The sequence below is a fragment of the Amblyomma americanum genome, chromosome 3 (genome assembly GCF_052857255.1).
Source record: "Amblyomma americanum isolate KBUSLIRL-KWMA chromosome 3, ASM5285725v1, whole genome shotgun sequence".
In the NCBI taxonomy this organism is placed as follows: domain Eukaryota; kingdom Metazoa; phylum Arthropoda; class Arachnida; order Ixodida; family Ixodidae; genus Amblyomma; species Amblyomma americanum.
In genome coordinates, this window is record NC_135499.1 from 132185920 (window position 1) to 132201021 (window position 15102).

Here is a 15102-nt window from a genome sequence, read left to right on the forward strand (position 1 = left end):
CATAGTGTAATATGTGACAATCTGAGCCATGTACAAGGACAGGCTATACGTATTCATGCTTCGTCTACTTCTGTTTTTGACTTGATTTTGCAACCCGCTCTCTTGAAATACAATCTGTTCTATTGTGCGATTGATTGTGTGCCTAACATAGAATTTGTGTATTTTTATCCTCTTGTCGCTGATGAATGCACGGTCAAAAGCCACTTTGTATCAGATTTCTCGCCTGCCAGAGACGAGGATGTATTAGATTACTTAAACCTTTGCTTTTGCAGCTTTGATGAAACTGATGCTAATGAGCTCTGCTCTAAATTTCAAAGGATGTTCGTAGTGTACTGAACATTTTTAATCAACTCGAAGTAAAAAAAAAAGCTTGTAAATCAAATCCCTCTTCACACCTCGAAACCTTGACATCTAACGCCTGAAAAAGAAGCGTAGGAGCTTAAGGCGCACATGCCTTTCGCAGAATCATTCAAATGAAGCCGGCCTCATTGAGCTAAGCTGTATAATATACTAAGCGCCATTACTTATAAAGGATTTTCCCAAGTTTTATCAACAATACTGAGAAGAAATCTGGTAATTTTTACCAAAAACAAACAATGCTCACCGGTATTGATGCCCGAATGCACGTTGCTGACCAGTAAAAGTGTTATTGTTGAATAAATTACCTTTTACTTTATTAGTGTATTTAACATTGCAAAGTACAGTATTACAACTAGTGTTTTAGTAAATTGTAAAAAAAATGGGGGTACCAGCGGATACAAAGACGCATAGAAAAGAGATGTCAGACACAGACGGGTGCTTTTTTGGTGTATCTTGAATTTCAGAAATTCAAGACGCACCAACTGCCAAAACCTATCGCGTTTATGTTCCGTGTCTGAGCATGATATTCTATCACAACCTGGTCTATCTGTGATGTTCTTGGATTTTAAAACCACAGCGGACCTTGGCCGTTGCGTAATACCGAATATTTACAATGCGTTGTGGAAATTTTCTCATTTCTTGGGCATCATTTTTGTTAATCTTTTTTGTCTGGAAGTATACCACGCGACTGGAGGCTGACCCATGTTGTACCTCTTCACAGGAAAAGATTTACTACACTACTTTATAATTATCGCCTCATGTCGTTATCATCACCGTGCTCCAAAGTTCTTAAACATATTACAGCTAATTCATTAAACCATTTTTAAGCAACTGCATATTATCGGCTTTCCAGCAATGATTAATGGAGAAGTTTTTTTACGGTCACTCAACACACATCCATCATTCACAAGTTTGCTCATGTTCTTGACAATTCAGTATAGGTCGATGCCATTTTTTCTTGATTTTAGCAAAACTTTAAAATTATTTCCCCACTGCAAACTTGTCCACAGACTTCATGCAATTGGTCTTCTCATTTTTTTAGTACTATCTCAGAGTTTGCGCCTTTATATAACCACTTTCAGTACGTAAGCAAGGAAGGCCGTTGCTCTAACAAACTTTCAGTCTCTGAGAGGGTATGATTGGGCCGTTATTGTTCCATAAATGACATTAGCTGCAAGCCATCATCACTCGTCCTGTTGAATATTTTTTTGTTTGCTGACGATTGTGTTTTGTGCAATGAAATTTTTTGTCCAGGCGACAAGTTCTTGCTTAATTCTAAACTGCGTAGTATCATTGAATGGTGTTACGAATCCGGAATCCAACTTAGTGATAACAATGCCGTATTTACGCGAATAACTTAGATAAGACAGGTTTGTCGTTTTGAAGAAATATTTCATCATGCTTTTTCGCGCAGTGAATTCATTTATCCTCCACGTCACATTTCGCATATGGATCACACTCGCAGATTGCTATTCCATCTTGCAAAACTGCCACTTTTTTGAGTCATTAACACCAGTAGATTTACCGAGTGAAATCGCTTTATCGTAGCCACAGCCGGTATTTAGGGTGACCAGTTTATCAAAAACGCTCCAACTAAAACTGCATTCAAGAAACCGTTGTAACTAAATTATATTACTGTTTGCTTCGTTATGTTTACGCATTCACTTTTTTTTGTAACTACTTCTCTCTCTAATGCTATTCCACCCTTGAGGTGCTCATAATATATAAAAACAAATAGCTGCCCTTTCTCGTACAGCTTCCCAAACCGATACCTTTTGGAAGTTAAAGACTGCATGTACTTCAGAGCGACACTAACGAGCAAATATACTCCCAACGTGTTCTCTACTTCTACCTGTAACCTGCTTCCTGAGAAAAACACAGGCAAGTAAATGCCAACGTTCGAGATTTTGCGTAGACATCCATGTTCGACATACACTTTAGAAAGCGCGCCCTTTCTGCGGAAGATTCAACATAAACTTTTCAGCCCATATTTTCTAAATAGCAAGCACGAACCCATCCAAAAACTTGATACTTCAATATGGCTTACAATCTCTGCAACCTGAGTGAAAAACTTGATCTCCAAAATTTCTCTTTTTTGCGTAAAAATAATAGTTTTTCCTGGGCTCATGACATGTATCTAACACAGCTAGCGTCCTGGTAAGCTAAAAAATTAACATCATACTTACAGATAACAAACAGCTTAAACTTTCTATGCCTGTATGATTCCCTATGCTAAGCAGCGTCTTTCACCATTCATTACTAACGCTGATGCTGATAACAGGCCTTTCATTGACTTCCTTTTTCCTTCACGTTTTGCTTTGCACTTTTTCTTATCCATCATGTATTTCCTCCATGATGGACCGGCAGTATATTGCAAAAAACACAAATAAATAAATACTCAGTCTCTCACGCACACCTATCCCCCTAGCCTTCAGAGCACTGCTTAGTTTCAAAGATTCCAACACGGCAAATCTCTCGGACTGAATTGTTCGTCCAACTATCCCTTACCCGCAGCATTTTGTGAAAAACTGAAACGCCGCATTTATATTCTGGAACACACACGACCATTGAGCAGTCTCCGCTCGAAGGTAGGGCCGTGAAATTCAGTTAAAACCTTCACGACATTTTGGTGTGGAGAAAGCTTCTAAATAAAGAAGTAAGAAGAAAGGGCCCCACATGAAAGGGTTGGACGGAACATCCCACAGGCGGCGGCTTCCTCAGGCAAGCTGTGCGGAGTTTGCGGCCGGCAGTTACCTAATTGCATTTTCGCTCAGCGCCGGTCCTCGTCCTCTCTGGAGATCCAGGAGAGGGAAGATGAAAGGAACTCACTCTACGCCTTTCAAAGGCAGTCCTTTCAGGATGCGCGGTGGACCCCTAAGCCTTTCGAGAAAATCACGAGAGCCCGCTCACGCGCGACTGCAAAGCCCCGATTCGGGTGCAGAGAAATAAAATCGCACGAAAGATAAAACTGAGGCCTAGGCCTGAGAAGTCTTTCCTCCAACTTGTCTCTTGTTTGTTTCGCATGCGTGATGCTTTCTTTGAACCGTTCCACTTTCACGGAGGAAAATGAGTGTACTTTCCTCAGTCCGCAGTTTAGTGATTTCGCGCTGGACCACGTACTTTTCTTCATCGCCGGCGGCTTAGTGTTTAAAGGGAGGCTGGTTTGTGAGTTCATGCGTGCGTGCGTACGTGCGTGCGTGCGTGCGTGCGTGCGTGCGTTTGTACGTGCAAGAGCTGTCATATTTACTTGCACGACGCCGAACAACGTAGCGCAAGAACCCAGGAAGATTGGTTGCCGTGTAGACGTAAACTTTGTCTCGCTGGCAAAAGCCACGTGCCCGCATAAACAGAAAAAAATAGGAGGACGACAAGTGCAGAGGCTTCAAAGAACGCAGATTTTTTTTTAAATTCAGAAGAGTTGTTTTTTACTTCCCTCTTCTATCCAGTGCAAAAAATAACTTTGTGAAACCTGAAAGATACCTGAACGATCGCGACAAAGGACATGATAATGGATTGAGTAGAGGCATTACAGGAAATTTTGGGTTTTATTGCAACAACTGCGGTTACTCACCTGAACTCCCCATCTGCTCCGTAGAGGGCAGGCATCCTCTCCAGATTGTGGGAGAAAGTGTACAGACAGCAGAAATATATAAACTTCAGGAATAATTCCTTCGATTCCTTGCCGTTTACTAGGCATAGGCAAAATTTTATTATTTGGCGGCATATGGCAACACATTTATGGTTGTGGGTTTTTGTTTTGGCGTAAAGGAATTTTTTGTGCTTGATAAGTAATGATATTTTCAAATAAATGTTAAGTTAAAATCAGTCCTCGTGCTGCCTCTATTGTAGGCTCGTCCCTAGAGCGTCCAAGCCGTAAGAAAGTCATGGATAATAGAATAGCTCAAAAACGTATCCTTGTAGACATTCTTGGCGCTTTCTTTGCCATTTTTCTTCACACAAAAAATGTTTGGGGTGAAAGGACATAACCAAAATAACTTTCTCCTGACGAGGCGCCGACCCTCACATAGGGCTCGAAAAGCTGAAATAATGGGGCACTTGGACGTACAAAAAATACTAGCCGTGCGGAAATACAAATATGTAATCGTACATGAGGAAATGTATATTGCCATAGTGCCATTTCCCAATTACTATAGTACCATTTCCCAATTGCTATAGGTATGTCACTTTAGAAATTTAATGAAAATCAGGTGCTGTCCAGCAATAATAAAGGGGTACACAAACAAAATTCTGTACGCGAACAAACAATATGATTTGTTTCATAGGCGTATGGAGGTGCCTCCTAGCAATTTTTAGTGGCAGGCCTTGAGTGGAACATTAATTATAATTTTGAATGTTGTGCGAGGAGCACCTTGGCCTTTCCACCCGGATCGAGTAATGTCATGGTGCATTTTCCCACGTTATTGTGGCATTACCGAACCCAGTGGTTGTTCTCAGGAACCATCAATGCCTGCCTGTGACGCTCGACGACATTAGTGGCGTGGTTGTCCAGGATGGCCGATCCACCGTGACGCCACGGTGTACTTCAGGACTCGTGCCGACCAACACAAAAATTCCGGTCCAGAATCGCTAGTATTTAATTATTATCGATGCGCACTGGTGTTTTAGGCTCTTTTATATAATCACCAGGCCAGTGGCCGGAATTCAAGGCAAAAAAATAAAACGGACATCCAGCGCTTTGCGCACGTAGCCCTTAAATGAAACTCGCAGGTATAACTAATGACCTTCGTCAGATTCAGAAACAATGCTTGAACAGTAATGGTCACCGGAAATGTATCGACTGCTCTTGAACCGGAGCCAGGAGTTGCGTAATGATGCTAGAAAGAGGTGAATTGCATGTCCGCGGTTCTAATCATGCAGATCGATGCGCCTAACGAGCCCGACCTCCAAGTGGAACTTCCGTAGACCGCACTCAGCGACCACCGCTCGCAAGCGCAACAAAGCCAGCGAGCTAGGAAAGGGCGAGCGAAACACAGTGTCTCGATGCAAACTATGCGTTCGGAGGGCCGAGCGCATCAAGTGCAGCCAGGCAGCAGCGGCCAGCCATGCTCGCTGGAAATGAAGGAGAGCCCAGCTTGGCTCGTTTCGAGGGCGCGCGCACAAAACCTGGTGCCGGAAATGGAGGTCCGCAATCAAGGCGTGCGGCCGGGCGGAAGAAGTGAGTTGCTAATGTGATCCGCTCGGAGCAACGTTCCCCTCGATGGAGATGCGGGCACGCCCACCGAGCTGGCTCGTGGAAAAAGTTTCAGGCAGCTTTGAAGAAAGGGGAAATGGGAAGATAGGGGAAAAACACGCTCGGGCCTGTGCGAGACAGATTGGGGATTCAAGGTGTTCACTCTGGTAACCACACTGGGTTCTTCACTAGAGCTAGACAGTGGCGAATACAAAGAATAAACACAAATGTATTGTGAGCAGAGGAAAAGCTAAGTAAATGTTTCAGTATCAATGAACGCCTAAATCACCTCATTAGGGAAGGAACAAAAGAGGACATGAGGGCTTGGTCTGTGGAGGAGGGCTGAAGATTAATCTCGACCACAGGAGGCTTTTTAACGAGCACTGCCATTGCACACCGCTTCACACTTTTACTGCTCCTCTCAGAAAATATAAAACCAACACAAAAGAAAGAGAGAGAGAGAGCACAGAGCAGCAAGGTTTTGCTAGGCTTAACGCGAATTCAAGATATGTGAAAAGGAGCTAAATTCTCCTCCGCGGAAATATTTCCGTATCTGACGAGATTCAAGCCAGTGATCTCCTGAGCATCCACCGAGCGCCAGTACCATCGCGGAAGGTTCTCAAAGGCAGAGAGCAACTGTACTAAGTTTATAGGTGTGTCGCAGCCCTCTCCCTATATTGCTCGCCTTCTTTTTTTTTAAGTGTTCAAAATGTTCTCCACCACGCGGCATGCAACTTAGCCGGCACACCACGCGATAAACGAGTTTAGATGGACACGAGGTGGAATGTGACTTCCTCACTTGGTCAAACCTATTGAAACAACTCAGACTGCAAAACTTTGGGGCGCTGCTGAAACATGCAGAAGTTAAATCTGTGCGTGTTTTGAGGGAGATACCCAAGTCGCATTCTTGTATTGTTATGTGTGCTATTGTTCTTCTACAAAATAGAGATGCCTTGCAAAAAAAAAAGTTGCACAACAGGACTATAAGAGAAGAAGAGAGGTGCGCATGTGCTTTTTCGGTACGAAGTGGTTCAAAGTTGTCCTTGGAATACTCTTTTCGATGATTTTCCTGGGAAGGAAATGAGGAGGATAGCAGGCGAAGATCCTCGTCAAAAGTAACGAGGAGGCGGCTGTCAGACGGCTGTCAGAAGAAAAAATTTGCCTATAAAGCTTGCCTACTTTGAACTGCTCATGTGCTATCTATTTATCAATGAAAAAAAAAATTGGTTTAGGGGCCAAAGTTGAAGCCGCGGCTTTTTTTTCATGTCTCCTGATGACTGGCTCCTTCCAACTGAAAAATTTTCCGCTAACCTCAGCAAGAACTTAAATATTAAGCTCTACCTTGGCAGCAAAGAGAGGGAGGAAGAGAAGCTCTTTAATAAAAGAAAAGAGAATTTAGCCGGCATTTAAAAATCGCTGGCATGGTACTCTGCGCGGGGAAGGGAATTTGCATATAAGGGCAGAATAGCGTGATGCGTAAAAAGTAAAATAAAACAAATAAAAAGGAAAGAAGGAAAAATGCAGCCTCTAAACGCGTACTAAGGTGTCTCGACAAGTAATGAGGTTACATATGAAATGATGAAGTGCGTAGTCCGACCAATAGAATAAGAAAGTTCACTCCATGAAGAATGTACGATGATGACATGTAAGGTGAAACTATAGCTTGTCAAGATGTCCATTGTCCTTTAAATATGCAAATACAAAGTTCATTGCATGTCTCTGTTGCCTTGCGCAGGCTAATGAGCCTAAAACATCGTCGATTGTTAGAGACATTGGGGAGAGCTTCTCCATGCAATGTTCATAGGGCGCACGCTCGTCAGCATACGCAGGGCACTCAAGCAGGATGTTCCAGGGTTTCGTTCGAGCCTGAGTTGTCAGAAAGCGGACTGTTCATTTGATCGAAACGGTATCGGAAGCACTTGGTAAATGATGCGTTCAGGCGAAGTCGATGATCGCGCTTGAGTGGCTCGCTGTAGTCGCACAGTCGTACGAGCACATACACTCAGTGCCGTACTTTAAGCAAAATAAGCCGTCTCATGGCGCTTCTCTAAAAAATACATCGTGTCCAGCTACGTCTACGCCCACAAGTCGTCGGAGCTCAATGAAAAGCATTTAAAACAATTTCTTCATTCATTACTCTGGAGCCAAATGGTGTCCATCAGGGCTTTAAGAAACGAGCACACACCATTGTAGGAATGTGTGAAATGTGTATCTTTTCATCCAACATAAAACATTAGCGTGTTAAGCAAGCAGTAAGGGGATATGTAAGTATATGAAGGGAATACGCTGGCTGTATTGATGTTTAAATGTGTCTACTCCTTAATCGCAAATGTTTTATATGTTTTTTCGGGATTCTAGTGCATGTTTTTTTTTATGTAAGCCGAACCCTATATGTTATGATGTCGAGCACAGATGGCCAGAACCATCTGGGCTCTTTTTTTTCTCTCTATCGTTATTAAAATAATTCCTCTATTCAACCTGTCGAGCTAAGCTCTGTCAGGTGGAGGATAATGATTGATTCAGATACCGGTCCTGTTTATAGCATTAGCGCTAGGCACTCTAGCATAGTTAGTATATTACGTGTTTCGCTTTTCCCCGCTACTGAACCAAATTTTTCTTTGAAAAAAAGAAAATAAACAGTCATACTCACGTGTCCTCCGAAGTTCGCTCCAGATTTTCTTTCTACCCCCCCAACGAACCCGTCACCTGATGCATGTCAAGCTTTGCCACCGACCTGAAGTTTAGATTTATGAAATTCCCTAATATCGCATGCAGCTAACAACGAGCTAATTTGCGCGCAGCCGGGTCCGTGATCTCAACTCAAGAACTTCGTAATCCCGGAAAGGAGAGTACTGGGGCGAAAAATCCGGATACCATTGCCGGCGTACGAATGAGATTTCAACATCAAGGGCACTTAACGCAGTTTAGTCCCTACCTAAACAAGACCGAACTCAAAGTTTAGGTCTGTTCAACGGCGCACGCGCAATGTGACGGTGGGAATACTCGAACTAATTAAGAAACTGCCCCCGAGTGCGATCGATAGACCTTGTTGGCCAGCCGGCGCGTTCGCAAACAAATCTGCGTATACAGCTGAAGCGAGTCAGGTAATTTACGGACCCTCAGGGAAAATGCCTTGCGGGGAGAAAACTCAGTTATTATTCGTTGCTGGACCAAATCCGTGTCGTTAATATACTTCCGGAGTCCTACCTTTCGCAATGCACGGGCTCGCGAGTCTGGAAAATAGGCTTGCAAGGGCCCAGCGGGAAATGTGGCGGCTGGTATTTTAAAGTAAAATGTGCGCTGAAATAAAAAAATAACTTCGTTCCTAGCATACATGGCTGTGTGCTTTGGTCAAAAGGACTGCGGCAGCCCGATTAGGCTTTTCCCCAATACTAAACGGATACTTTCACACGTGACGAATGTCTTGCCACAGCAGCCTGCCCCAGTGTTCCGTATGTGTCCCCGTGACTCCGCTAACGTTGGGATGCTCTGCTATACTCATAAAAAAAAACCTTGTCAAATGGTAGCAATTTCAGCAGTTACAAAGTGACCACTTTTCACTACTTTTTACTGCATATTTACTACACTGCTGAAAATACTTGGTAAAAGTCGCCCTTTCCTACCTTTTAGTACCTATGGTGGCCAATTACTAACTGCTTAATAACCTTTTTGAACCCTAAAAACAAGTCTTGGAATATAACTGGACCCGCCGCGGTGGCTCTGTGGTTAGGGCGCTCGGCTACTGATCTGGAGTTCCTGGGTTCGTTCCGCGGCGGCTGCGATTTTATGGAGGCAAAACGCTAAGGCGCCCGTGTTCTGTGCGATGTCAGTGCACGTTAAAGATCCCCAGGTAGTCGAAATTATTCCGGAGCCCTCCACTACGGCACCTCTTTCTTCCTTTCTCCTTTCACTCCCTCCTTTATCCCTTCCCTTACGGCGCGGTTCAGGTATCCAACGATATATGAGAGAGGTAATGCGCCATTTCCTTTCCGCAAAAACCAATTATTAATATTAATATTATTAAGATAATTGGCTGAGCCTGTGTCTGAATAAAGTGGTTTTGTAATTGAAAATTCCAGAAGCGTCGTGCGTTTACGGGCACTAATTTATATAATCGCGGTTTATAACTGAAGCTGTTATCTAGCTCAACAGGTCAGAGCCATTAGTCTGTAACTGAGAGTAAGATTTACGGAGTATATAAGCTGGAGAGAGAATTACTCCTGCTAAGCCTGTGGACCGGCCCGTGCACTCTCCTTATCATTCCTGCTTCATTTGCAACAACTACTCTTGCATCCGCAGTGAGGGCGTGGCTAAGCACATTTAACGCGACAGCGTTAATTGGCTCGTGTCGCAGAAAAGTCGGTGTCGTCCACGTCTGGCCGTGAGTGAAAACTGGCGCATCTCGGTGGACACCTGAACCACGCCGTAAGGGAAGGAATTTTCGTTCCCTTACGGCGCGGTACGGGTGTCCAGCGAGAATTGTGAGACAAGCGTAATTTCATTTCATTTCCTTGAAACCAATTTTCATTTCAATTTCCTTCCCTTACGGCCCAGTTCGGGTGCCCACCGACATATCTGAGAAAGGCGTCGTTTCCTTTCCTTAATTTTTTTTTTCATTTTCCTTGCCTACCCCGCGGTTCAGGTGTCCACAAAGATATGTTTCCTTTCCTTAAATTGTCCGGGCAAGGGGTCGCACCGAAGAATCATGCCGTTCCGTGGATTCCTTGGCAATGCTGCAACACGCTTTCGCGTCCTGCTTTTAAATGTGAAGCTTGAGCGCCCTCCAAGTTCTGTTTGATTTGCTGTTTTCTTGCTTCCTGAACCTTTGTGTGTGCCTGCAGGTAAGCCGAAAATCCTACTGGCCCCCATTACGACCCGACGCGGTGGCTCAGGGGTTAGCGCGCTCGGCTACCCGGGCTCGAACCCGACCGCGGCGGCTGCGCTTTTATGGAGGCGAAACACTAAGGCGCCCTTGTGCTGTGCGATGTCAGTGCATGCTAAAGATCCCCAGGTGGTCGAAATTATTCCGGAGCCCTCCACTACGGCACCTCTGTCTTCCTTTCTTCTTTCACTTCCTCCTTTTACTCTTCACTTACGGCGCGGTTCCGGTGTCATACGATATATGAGGCAGATACTGCGCCATTTCCTTTCCCCCAAAACCAATTAATAATAATAATAATAATAATAATAATAATAATAATAATAATAATAATAATAATAATAATAATAATAATAATAATAAATTATTATTATTATTATTATTATTATTATTATTATTATTATTATTATTATTATTATTATTATTATTATTATTATTATTATTATTATTATTATTATTAAACCATTACGAGAAGCGTCGGCGGCGTATGTTGCTATGAGCATTCGCAGATGCTACAGAAAATCCCAGCAATCGCAAGAAAAATACGATGACGTAAAAAAAAAGCGGTCGTAAACGCCCGCCGCTAACATAATGCAGCAGTTTCCGATTAAGCATACTTGATTCGTCTTATATATCCTCCTCTGGCTAACCTAATGTTCGGCCAATATTCCTGACTTGGTACCAAATGTCTGAGCAACCGTTCGTCGCACAGCGTTCCGGATGTGTCATATCATTTCTCTTTGCATATAGATTACATGTTCTAATTAAATTAAAGGCAAGCTTGCGACAGAGCTTCGAATCGACGAGAAATGCCCACTCATTTGTATGCTTTCCCAGACCACCACTTCCTTCAAGGTGCGGTTGAGGTGTTCTTGCAAGATATGAGGAAGTTAATGCGCCCTTTCCTTTACACAAAAACAACTTTTCTTATTAAAATAAGACTTATTAAAACTTCTTTCTTATGAAAAGCTCGACTACTGATCCGGAGTTCCCGGGTTCGAACCCGACCGCGGCGGCTGCGTTTTTATGGAGGCACAACGCTAAGGCGCCCGTGTGCTGTGCGATGTCAGTGCACGTTAAAGATCTACAGCTGGTCGAAATTATTCCGGAGCCCTCCACTACGGCACCTCTTCCTTCCTCTCTTCTTTCACTCCCTCCTTTATCCCTTCCGTTACGGTGCGGTTCAGGTGTCCAACATTATGAGACAGATATTGCGCCGTTTCCTTTCCATATAGTTATATAATTGGTTTTTTGGAAATGGAATGAAATGGCACAGTATCTGTCTTATATATCGTTGGACACCTCGACCGTGCCGTAAGGGAAGGGGGAAAGGAGGGAGTGAGAGAAGAAAGGAAGAAATTGGTGCCGTAGTGGAGGGCTCCGGAATAATTTCGACCACCTGGGGATTTTTAACGTGCACTGACATCGCACAGTACACGGGCGCCTTAGCGTTTTGCCTCCATAAAAACACAGCCTCCGTGGTCGGGTTCGAACACAGGAACTCCAGATCCACAAAAACTAATTATTATTATTATTATTATTATTATTATTATTATTATTATTATTATTATTATTATTAGCAGGAGCGCATTTCGCAGAGCCGGGCGTGGTCCGCTACTGTGCATGCGCCGTTACAATGGCAACCGGTTGCGCCGGAACCAAAGGTGTTCACCGCACGCCTTCACCGTCGCCGTAGCCGCTGCTCCTTACTGCGCATGCACCGCGTTGCGGCGTTTTGGGCGATGCGCTCGCTCCTCAGCCGCAAACCACGGAAGGAGAGCGGTCGTGCTCGTCACGGCAGCAGTATAGGCTGCGAGAATTTGTCTTCCGATCCAGAAGTCGTCACATGGTAAAAGGCCGGCCGGCAGAAAGACAATGAAGCGACGAAAGCCAAACGAGCGTCGCAAACGGCCCTAAAGCGAGAAAAACTAGTCGCCAAGCTGATCTGGAGTTCCCGGGTTCGAACCCGACAGCGGCGGCTGCGTTTTTATGGAGGAAAAACGCTAAGGCGCCCGTGTGCTGTGCGATGTCAATGCACGTTAAAGATCCCCAGGTGGTGGAAATTATTCCTGAGCCCTCCACTACGGCACCTCTCTCTTCCTTTCTTCTTTCACTCCCTCCTTTACCCTTCCCTTACGGCGCGGTTCAGGTGTCCAACGATATATGAGACAGATACTGCACCATTTCCTTTCCCCCAAAACCAATTATTATTATTATTAAGCGGTCACTTGATTGATGGAAGACTCCATCAAGCGAGTTTGGCTCGCCTTTCCCGCCGTTGTCGGTCACGTGGTTAAGGCCAAGCTTAGCCGCCGACTAGGTGTGAGACGCTATGCCTTTTGCTACGTATATCCTTGTCCAGCTGAGCTATGCCAACGCTGAACTTTTTGTAGATGTAATGGCCGAAAAATTGAGGTGGTGGGGGAGACAATGATGTTTACTTAATATCGCGGCGTAACGTTTCTTGGTGTCGTAAAGGTAGGGTGCCCGGCTCGCCAACCCTAAGGGTAGAGGCTGGATTTTGCTATCATAACAACGACAAACACCGGGTTTTCCACCGAGCAGGATCCTTATTACTGCCGACTAGTTAAGTCTCAGTCGAAGTATGATTTACGACCACTACTCTCCGGTAACTCTCACTGGAGTCGGGTAGCTGCTCCTACTGAACATATAGCTGTTTTTTAATTCTTTCAAAGTACAAAAATTTAACAAGCCTCGCCAATACACTGAACCATGAACCAGATAACATGTGTCAAAACAGTTACTGCCAGTTTTTTATTAAATATTACTAGCTCTTTCTTTGTCACTTGCAGTTTTCTTTACTTGCTTCTTGAGGTGGTAACTTTCACTACGTCTCTTTTTACTAAGTGAATTTACTAAAAAGGTGGTGGTGCGTGGGACAATTATCTAGTTAATAGTTACTCCGACCTCTTTCTTCAGAGCGTGTATACTGTAATTACCATTCGCTAAAAGGGATTTTCATAATAGCGCGCTATAAAGCTCAAAGTAGAAGACGTATTTGACTCGTGCGCTTCCCGGAAGGAAATAACCAGGCGCAACGAGACGCGCAGTCAATTCTCATTCCTCAAAACATTGTGCAGTGGCATCCTGATGAAAACTCATGTTTCTGTTCATGATTCATGTTCATTCCCGCATTCGAGTTTAAAAACCTTGCACCCAGATCTCAAGCTTCGGCTTCCATCCGGCCTACCATGACGTGAAGCGACTTTGTTGTGTCGCCTGTGGCTTGCTATAGCTTTCACCAAGCACTACTCCTTCGTAACAGGTATAGCTGACAGCCCTGCATGTGTCATGTGCGGGTGTGATGAGACAATAGCCCACATTCTTGGTGAATGCCCTGCCTACTGCGCCGAACGACAGTCTCTCTGCCGTGCACTGGAGCATCTCGACCTGCGCCCACTGACGGAAACGAAGATTCTCGGCCACTGGCCGCGGGCGTCGTCGGCGGTGAAGGCCTCCAAGGCATTGCTCCGCATTTTGAAGACTTCTGGTCTGCACGAAAGGCTGTGACTTTACATAGTGACTTTAATTTCCTGCAACTGTCTTTTCTCCTTCATCTTTTTCTCCCCTCACCCCTTTCCCCCCGTGCAGGGTAGCAAAGCGGCTATTCGTCTGGTTAACCTCCCTGCCTTTCCTCCTCCTCCTCCTCCTCCTCCTCCTCCTCCTCCTCCTCCTCCTCCTCCTCCTCCTCCTCCTCCTCCTCCTCATGTTTCTGGGCTGTTATAGACGCGGTATGTTTAAACCATTGGAAGGTATATGTCCAATATGCAGTCATCACTCTTCTTCCCCAAACACCGCCGCACAATGCAAACTAATCAATTGTATCTAAGGGAGAATGGCCCTATGTTCTCTTGCAGTCAACATTTGATATTGCACCGCGTTTCCTTGTACTAGTCTTCGTTCTCTACGACCTTATTACATATAAACAGCTCTAAGGCTGCCTTGCTTTCTGAGATGTTCACCGCACTTAACCAAGACGAAGCGTAAGAAGACAATTATCATTGCCTCACTCTAACTTCAAGGCAGGAAGGTCGGGTGAGTGCATTCAGATAACATATGTGCCCTTGTTGTTCATTACCTAAGTAAGAAAGAATGAGGATAATTAAATTATTCTCGTCTATAACTTTTAGCTTAGAGCAGATCAGTAATATCAGGGCTAGATTATGTTTTGTACATGCGGGTTCGCTTACGTAGCACTACTTTCGTGCGCATTTCGATGGAGGCGAAACGCACACACCCCAGTGCTTTGCAAAGTTAAGGCTCGCTAAGAGATCCCAGGTTGCCGAAATTATTTTCCAGGTCTTCTGTATTGTGTTTCTCATAACCGAGGTGTAGCTTCAGGGTATTGAGCTTTACTAGTTCATACAGCGTACTATGATATCCGCAAGAGCTCTCTCCCTGAATAAGCAAAGCTAATAACTAGGCCTTTAAAGTGTGAGAAAAGCTACAGATACGAACACTTGCTTTTAAACCGTGCGATCATTGTTTTTGGTTAAGCTTAGCGACGTAATTTCAGGCGTTATCATCTCGATTCGAAAGCTATCCGCTTCCCAACAATATATTCGCTCTGACGTGCGTGTAGGGGCCTTCATTGATTCGTAAGCCATTAGGGATGCTTTCGACTTGTGTAGAATTCGTCGGCTTCTAATTA